This window comes from Aotus nancymaae, unplaced genomic scaffold, assembly GCF_030222135.1.
Source record: "Aotus nancymaae isolate 86718 unplaced genomic scaffold, 86718_ANA_hifiasm-v0.15.2.pri h1tg000016l, whole genome shotgun sequence".
In the NCBI taxonomy this organism is placed as follows: Eukaryota; Metazoa; Chordata; class Mammalia; order Primates; family Aotidae; genus Aotus; species Aotus nancymaae.
Window position 1 is genome coordinate 29,465,901 of NW_026988428.1, and position 9,075 is coordinate 29,474,975.

At 40.4% G+C, this 9,075-nt stretch overlaps 1 non-coding gene across 1 annotated transcript; it reads right to left on the bottom strand.

Annotated features, from left to right (window-relative positions):
• Positions 1 to 3,299: 3,299 nt before the first annotated feature.
• Positions 3,300 to 3,406, bottom strand: LOC135275469 (U6 spliceosomal RNA). Its single transcript, XR_010343102.1, has one exon. It is a non-coding gene; the product is annotated as a U6 spliceosomal RNA (small nuclear RNA).
• Between the last annotated feature and the right edge of the window lie 5,669 nt (positions 3,407 to 9,075).

Genomic DNA, 9,075 nt, shown 5'->3' on the forward strand with positions numbered 1-9,075 from the left:
TGATGGTTAAGCTTTTTGATGTGCTGTTGCAATCGGTTTGCCAGTATTTTATTGAAGATTTTTGCATCTATATTCATCATGGATATTGGCCTGAAGTTTTCTTTTTTTGTTGAGTCTCTTCGGGGTTTTGGTATCATGATGATGTTGGTCTCATAAAAAGATCTGGGGAGGATTCCCTCTTTTTGGATTGTTCGTAATAGTTTCAGAAGGAGTGGTACCAGCTCCTCTTTGTATGTCTGTGAATTCGGCTGTGAACCCATCTGGACCTGGGCTTTTTTTTTTGGTTGGTAGGCTATTAATTGCTGCCTTAATTTCAGCCCTTGTTATTAGTCTATTCAGGGTTTTGACTTCTTCCTGGTTTAGGCTTGGGAGGATGTAAGTGTCCAGGAATTTATCCATTTCTTCCAAGTTTACTGGTTTATGTGCATAGAGTTGTTTGTAGTAATCTCTGATGGTGGTTTGTATTTCTATGGAATTGGTGGTGATAACCTTTATCATTTTTTATTACATCTATTTGATTCTTCTCTCTTTTCTTTTTTATTAATCTGGCTAGCAGTATATCTGTTTTGTTGATCTTTTCAAAAAAACAGCTCCTGGATTTATTGATTTTTTGAAGGGTTTTTTGTGTCTCTGTCTCCTTCAATTCTGCTCTGATCTTAGTTATTTCTTGTCTTCTGCTAGGTTTTGAGTTTTTTTGATCTTGCTCCTCTAGCTCTTTCAATTTTGATGATAAGGTGTTGATTTTAGATCTTTTCTTGCTTCTCATGTGGACATTTATTGCTATAAATTTCCCTCTAGACGCTGCTTTAAATGTGTCCCAGAGATCCTGGTATGTTGTGTCTTCATTCTCTTTGGTTTTAAAGAATATCTTTATTTCTGCCTTCATTTCATTCTTTATCCAGTCAACATTCAAGAGCCAGTTGTTCAGTTTCCATGAAGTTGTGTGGTTCTGAGATAGTTTTTGGATTCTGGGTGTAGTTTGATTGCACTGTGGTCTGAGAAACTGTTTTGATTTCCATTCTTTTGCATTTGCTGAGGAGTGATTTACTTCCAATTATGTGGTTAATTTTAGAGTAGGTGTGATGTGGTGTTGAGAAGAATGTATATTCTGTGGATTTGGGGTGGAGAGTTCTTTAAATGTGTATTAGGCTTGCTTGGTCCAGGTCTGAGTTCAAGTCCTGGATATCCTCATTAATTTTCTGTCTCGTTGATCTGTCTAATATTGATAGTGAAGTGTTAAAGTCTCCCACTATTATTGTGTGAGAGTCTAAGTCTCTTTGTAAGTCATTAAGAACTTGCTTTATGTATCTGGGTGCTCCTGTATTGGGTGCATACATATTTAGAATCATTAGCTCTTCTTGTTGCATTGATCCATTTATCATTACGTAATTCCTTTCTTTGTCTCTTTTGATCTTTGTTGGTTTAAAGTCTACTTTATCAGAGACTAGGATTGCAACTCCTCCTTGTTTTTTCACTCTCCATTTGCTTGGTAGATCTTCCTTCATCCCTTTATTTTGAGTCTGTGTGTATCCTTGCATGTGAGATGGGTTTCCTGGATACAGCAGACTGATGGGTTTTGACATTTTATCCAATTTACCAGTCTGTGTCTTTTGATTGGGGCATTTAGCCCATTCACATTTAAGGTTAATATTGTTATGTGTGAACTCGATCCTGCCATTTTGATGCTAGCTAGTTGTTTTGCCCATTAGTTGACACAGTTTCTTCATTGTGTCGATGCCCTTTACCATTTGGTACGTTTTTGGAGTGGCTGGTACTGGTTGTTCCTTTCTATGTTTAGTGCTTCTTTCAGGATCTCTTGTAAGGTAGGGCTGGTGGTGATGAAATCTCTCAGCAATTGCTTGTTCATAAAGGATTTTATTTCTCCTTCACTTGTGAAGCTTAGTTTGGCTGGATATGGAATTTTAGGTTGAAAGTTCTTTTCCTTAATGATGTTGAATATTGGCCCCCACTCTCTTCTGGGTTGTAGGGTTTCTGCTGAGAGATCTGCTGTGAGTCTGATGGGCTTCCCTTTGTGGGTAACCCGACCTTTCTCTCTGGCTCCCTTACATTTTTTCCATCATTTCAACCCTGGTGAATCTGATGATTATGTGCCTTGGTGTTGCTCTTCTTGAAGAATATCTTCATGGTGTTCTCTGTATTTCCTGGACTTGAATGTTGGCCTGCTTTGCTGGCTTGGGAAGTTCTGGATCATATCCTGAAGAGTGTTTTCCAGCTTGGATTCATTTTCTCCATCACATTCAGGTACACCTATCAAACATAGATTAGTTCTTTTCACATATTCCTATATTTCTTGGAGGCTTTGTTCATTTCTTTTCACTCTTTTTTCTCTAATCTTGCCTTCTCATTTTATTTCATTGAGTTGATCTTCAATCTCTGATATTCTTTCTTCTGCTTGGTCTATTCGGCTTTTGAAACTTGTGTGTGCTTCATGAAGTTCTCATGTTGTGTTTTTCAGCTCCATCAGTTCATTTATATTCCTCTCTAAGCTGTTTATTCTTGTTAGCATTTCATCAAACCTTTTTTTTAAAAGATACTTAGTTTCTTTGCATTGTGTTAAAACATGATCTTTTAGCTCAGAGAAGTTTGTTATTACCCACCTTCTGAAGCCTGTTTCTGTCAATTCATCAGACTCTTTCTCCATCCAGCCTTGTTCCCTTGCTGGTGAGGAGTTGTGATCCCTTGGAGGAGGAGAGGCATTCTGGGTTTGGGTATTTTCATCCTTTTTGTGCTGGTTTATTCCCATCTTTGTGGATTTATCTACTTGTGATCTTTGTGGTTGGTGACTTTCAGATGGGGTCTCTAAGTGGACGTCCTTTTTGTTGCTGATGAAGTTATTTCTTTCTGTTTCTTAGTTTTCCTTCTTATAGTCAGGCCCCTCTGCTGTAGGACTGCTGGAGGTCCACTCCAGACCCTATTTGCCTGGGGATCACCTGCAGTGGCTGCAGAACTGTAAGGGTTGCTGACGGTTTCTTCTTCTGTTATCTTTGTCCCAGAAGGATACCTGCCAGATGTTAGCCTGAGCTCTCCTTTATGAGGTATCTCTTTGGTTATACAGGGGTTGCAGAGCTGCTTGAGGAGACAGTCTGTCCCTTATAGGAGCTTAAGTGCTGAGCTTTGAGCTCCGTTGTTCTGTTCAGAGCTGCTGGGCAGGTACGTTTACGTCTGCTGCAGCGGAACTCATAACTGCCTTTATTTCTCAGGTGCTCTGTCCTGGGAAGATGGGGCTTTATTTATAAGTTCCTGTCATTCTGCTGCCTTTTTTCAGAGATGCCCTGCCCAAAAATATGTAATGCTTCACTTATTTGCATGTCATTCTTTTGCAGGGGCCATGCTAATCTCCTCTGTATCGTTCCAATTTTAGTATATGTGCTGCCGAAGCGAGTGCATAGAATCATTTTAAGTTCTTCAAGAAATCTTCAAACTGCTTTCTACAGTGGTTGAACTAACTTATATACCCCACCAACAGTGTATAAGTGTTCCTTTTTTTTTCTGCCTTGCAATCATCTGTTCTATGACTTTTTAACATTAGCCATTCTGACTGATGTGAGATGGTATCTCATTATGGTTTTGATTTGCATTTCTCTGATAATTAGTTATGTAGAGCATTTTTTCATATATTTGTTGGCTGCTTGTATATCTTCTTTTGAGAAGTGTCTGTTTATGTCTTTTGCCCATTTTTAATGAGGTTATTTGTTTTTTGTTTGTTGATTTGTTTAAGTTCCTTATAGATATTAGAAATTAGGCCTTTGTTGAATGCATAGTTTGTCAGTGTTTTCTCTCATTCTGCAGGTTGTCTGTTTACTCTGTTGATAATTTCTTTTGCTGTGTAGAAGCTCTTTAGCTTAATTAGGTCCCACTTGTCAATTTTTATTTTTGTGGCAGTTGCTTCTGTGGACTTAGTCATAAATTATGTCCCAAGGCTGATGTTCAGAATGGAATTTCATAGCTTTTCTTCTAGAATTCTTGTTGTTTGAGCTTTTACCTTTAAATCTTTAATCCATCTTGAGTTAATTTTGTTATATAAAAAATATAGGGGTTCAGTTTTATTCTTCTGTATATAACTAGCCAGTTACCCCAGAACCACTTATTGAATGGAGAGTTATTTTCCCATTGCTTATTTTTTGTAGTTTGTCAAAGATCAGTTGGTTGTAGATGTGTGACTTTATTTCTCTGTTTTCTATTTTGTTCCCTTGATCTATGGTCTGTTTTTGTACCAATAGCATGCTGTTTTGGTTATTGCAGTCATATATGTAATTTTAAGTCAGGTAATGTGATGCCTCCAGCTTTGTTATTTTTGTTTTGGGTTACTTTGGCTGTTCAGGCTCTTTTTTTTTTGGTTTATGTGAATTTTAGAATAATCTTATCCAGTTCTGTGAAAAATAATGTTGGTAGCTTAATAGAAATCTGTAGATTGTTTTTGGCAGTATGGCCATTTTAGCAATATTGATTCTTCTCTTCCATCCATGGGCGTGTAATGTTTTTCCATTTGTTTATGTCACCTATGATCTCTTTTAGCAGTGTTTTATAGTTCTCCTTGTAGAGATCTTTCACCTCCTTATCTAGCTGTATTCCTAAGTATTTTTTAACTTTTTTGGAAGCTATCGTAAATGGGATTGCATTATTAACTTGGCTCTAAACTTGAACATTATGGGTATGTGGAAATGTTACTGATTTTTGTACCTGGGTTTTGTTTCCTGAAACATTACTGAAGTTGTTTAACAGTTCCAGAGGTCTTTGGCAGAGTCTTTAGGGTTTTCTTTTTTTTTTTTTTTTTTTTTTTTTTTTTTTTTTTAGCTTCATCTCATTAAAGAGTTTTTAATATTCAGAATGTTTAGATTATTTCAACTGGTTTCTCCAAAAGTTATAATCACATACAAATAATCCTCAGTTTTATGCCACCAATGCTGAGGGGATAAAGTGTTTTGTGAGAGATGAATCCTGTTATTCTTATTGTTAGCCTTCTGTATTAGAATAATGTAATTTCTATTCCTGAAATCCAGCCAGCCAGCATGGACTCATTTGGTAGAATAGGCTGGTTGGCATCTACCCAATGGCTCTCAAACCTGGAGGAACATTGGAATCCTTGAGGAAATGTTAAAATATTGATGCCTGCTCCCCTCCTCTCTAAAATACTGATTAATCTGATCTGGGGTGAGACCAATTTTTTATCCTTTTTTTTTTTTTTTTTTTTTATTGCATTTTAGGTTTTGGGGTACATGTGAATAACATGCAAGGTTGTTGCATAGGTGCACACATGGCAGTATGATTTGCTGCCTCCCTCCCCTTCACCTATATCTGGCATTTCTCCCCATGCTATCCCTCCCCAACTCCCCACCCCCCCCCACTATCCCCCCTCCCCCCCAACAGACCCAAGTGTATAGTGCTCCCCTCCCTGTGTCCATGTGTTCTCCTTGTTCAACACCCGCCTATGAGTGAGAACATGTGGTGTTTGATTTTGTGTTCTTGTGTCAGTTTGCTGAGAATGATGTTTTCCAGGTTCAACCATGTCCCTACGAAGGATGTGAACTCCTCCTTTTTAATGGCTGCATAATATTCCATGGTGTATATGTGCCACATTTTTCCTGTCCCGTCTATCATCGATGGGCATTTGGGTTGGTTCCAGGTCTTTGCTATTGTAAACTGTGCTGCAATGAACATTCGTGTGCATGTGTCCTTATAGTAGAACGATTTATAATCCTTTGGATATATGCCCAGTAATGGGATTGCTGGGTCAAATGGAATTTCTATTTCTAGGTCCTTGAGGAATCGTCACACTGTTTTCCACAGTGGTTGAACTAATTTACACTCCCACCAACAGTGTAAAAGTGTTCCTATTTCTCCACATCCTCTCCAGCATCTGTTTTCTCCAGATTTTTTAATGATCGCCATTCTAACTGGCGTGAGATGGTATCTCAATGTAGTTTTGATTTGCATTTCTCTAATGACCAGTGATGATGAGCATTTTTTCATATGTTTGTTGGCCTCATGTATGTCTTCTTTTGTAAAGCATCTGTTCATATCCTTCGCCCATTTTTGAATGGGCTTGTTTGTTTTTTTCTTGTAAATCTTTTTTAGTTCATTGTAAATTCTGGATATCAGCCCTTTGTCAGACGGGTAGGCTGCAAAAATTTTTTCCCATTCTGTTGGTTGCCGATTCACTCTATTGACTGTTTCTTTTGCCGTGCAGAAGCTGTGGAGTTTGATTAGGTCCCATTTGTCTATTTTGGCTTTTGTTGCCAATGCTTTTGGTGTTTTGGTCATAAAGTCCTTGCCTACGCCTATGTCCTGAATGGTTTTGCCTAGGTTTCCTTCTAGTGTTTTTATGGTGTTACGTCTTATGTTTAAGTCTTTAATCCATCTGGAGTCAATTTTAGTGTAAGGTGTCAGGAAGGGGTCCAGTTTCTGCTTTCTGCATATGGCTAGCCAGTTTTCCCAACACCACTTATTGAACAGGGAATCCTTTCCCCATTGATTGTTTTTTTCAGGTTTGTCAAAGATCAGGTGGTTGTAGATATGTTGTGTCGCCTCCGACGCCTCTGTTCTGTTCCATTGGTCTATATCTCTGTTTTGGTACCAGTACCATGCTGTTTTGATTACTGTAGCCTTGTAGTAGAGTTTGATGTCCGGTAGTGTGATGCCTCCTGCTTTGTTCTTTTTGCTTAGAATTGACTTGGCTATGCGGGCTCTCTTTTGGTTCTATATGAAGTTTAAGGTGGTTTTTTCCAGTTCTGTGAGGAAGGTCATTGGTAGCTTGATGGGGATAGCATTGAATCTGTAAATTACTTTGGGCAGTATGGCCATTTTCACGATATTAATTCTTCCTAACCATGAACATGGAATGTTTCTCCATCTGTTTGTGTCCTCTCTTATTTCATTGAGCAGTGATTTGTAGTTCTCCTTGAAGAGGTCCTTTACGTTCCTTGTTAGTTGTATTCCTAGGTATTTTATTCTCTTTGTAGCAATTGTGAATGGCAATTCACAATTCAATCCTCCATCCCTTTATTTTGAGCCTTTGTGTATCCTTGCATGTGAGGTGGGTTTCCTGGATACAGCACACTGATGGGTTTTGGCTTTTTATCCAATTTGCCAATCTGTGTCTTTTGATTGGGGCATTTAGTCCATTTACATTTAGGGTTAATATTGTTATGTGTGAGTTTGGTCCTGTCATTTTGATGCTAGCTGGCTGTTTTGCCCATTGGTTGATACAGATTCTTCATTGTGTTGCTGCTCTTTACCATTTTGTGCGTTTTTGGAGTGGCTGGTGCTGGTTGTTTTTTTCTAAGTGTAGTGTCTCCTTCAGGAGCTCTTGTAAAGCTGGTCTGGTGGTGATGAAATCTGTGAGTACTTGCTTGTTCACAAAGGATTTTATTTTTCCTTCACTTATGAAGCTTAGTTTGGCTGGATATGAAATTCTGGGTTGAAAGTTCTTTTCTTTAAGGATGTTGAATATCGGCCCCCACTCTCTTCTGGCCTGTAGGGTTTCTGCTGAGAGATCTGCTGTGAGTCTGATGGGTTTCCCTTTGTGGGTAACCCGACCTTTCTCTCTGGCTGCCCTTAGTATTTTCTCCTTCATTTCGACCCTGGTGAATCTGATGATTATGTGCCTTGGGGTTGCTCTTCTAGAGGAATATCTTTGTGGTGTTCTCTGTATTTCCTGGACTTGAATATTGGCCTGCCTTGCTAGGTTGGGGAAGTTTTCCTGGATAATATCTTGAAGAGTATTTTCCAGCTTGGATGCATTCTCTTCGTCACATTCAGGTACACCTATCAAACGTAGATTAGGTCTTTTCACGTAGTCCCATATTTCTTGTTGACTCTGTTCATTCCTTTTTACCTTGTTTTCTCTAATCTTCCCTTCTCATTTTATTTCATTGAGTTGATCTTCAATTTCTGATATCCTTTCTTCTGCTTGGTCAATTCTGCTGTTGAAGCTTGTACATGCTTCGCGAAGTTCTCGTGTTGTGTTTTTCAGCTCCATCAATTCACTCATATTCCTCTCTAAGTTGTCCATTCTCGTTAGCATTTCATCAAGTCTTTTTTCAAGGTTCTTAGTTTCTTTGCATTGGGTTAGAACATGTTCTTTTAGCTCACAGAAGTTTCTTATTATCCATTTTCTGAAAGCTGATTCTGTCATTTCATCACACTCATTCTCCGTCCAGTCTTGTTCCCGTGCTGGTGAGGAGTTATGCTGCCTTGTAGGGGGAGAGGTGTTCTGGTTTTGGGTGTTTTCATCCTTTTTGCGCTGGTTTCTTCCCATCTTTGTGGATTTATCCGCCTATTGATTTTGTAGTTGCTGTCTTTCTGATTTTGGTAATTTTAAGTCTGCAGCAGCTGAACTCATAAACCCCCTTTTCTTCTCCCCAGGTGTTCTGGCCCAGGGGGTTAGCAGTTTGTTTTTCGGCTGTGTTGCTACTGTTTTCCCTGCCCACAAGGTGGCAGTCTAGTCACATTCAGCCTGCAGAGGCTTCGCTGAGCTGCTGTGGGCTCCGCCCATCTTCCGTGTGAGCTTCCCTGCAGTCCTGTGGGTGTAGCTAGAACTGCTTCCGCTATGCTGGCCCGCCCCTGTAGTGACCGAGTCTCTGTAGTGGCGGGTTGTCTTGGTTACGGAAGATTTCCCCGGTAACTGCAGGGTGTTTCCCGATGGAGGACGCCCCTCCCCCACAGAGCTGGACCGTCCCGGGTTCAGCCGTGTTTCCAGAGGGGCCCTCTTTGTCCCGTAATCTCTTGGCTTGCCTCCTTGCCACAGCTCCCCTTGCTGGCCCAGAGGGGGCACAGTCTCGTTCACTTTGTTCAAGGAGCCGCTGCTCCCCGCCCCCGGTGCAGGCCGAGCGCCTGCTCCAGTCCAACCAGCGGCGCTGGGAACCCGAGGAGCTTCTCCACCTGTGATTCTCCTGGTCTGTGGGCAGTTAAAATCTGCTGCTCTGTGTGCCGCTGCATCAGCCGAAGCAACGGCTCTGAGATTCATGGCGCTCCCTTGCCCGGGGGTCTCCTGGCTTGGCTCCCTGCTTCAGCTCCCCTTTCTGGCTCAGAGGGAACTCTGTCTCTCTCGCTCTG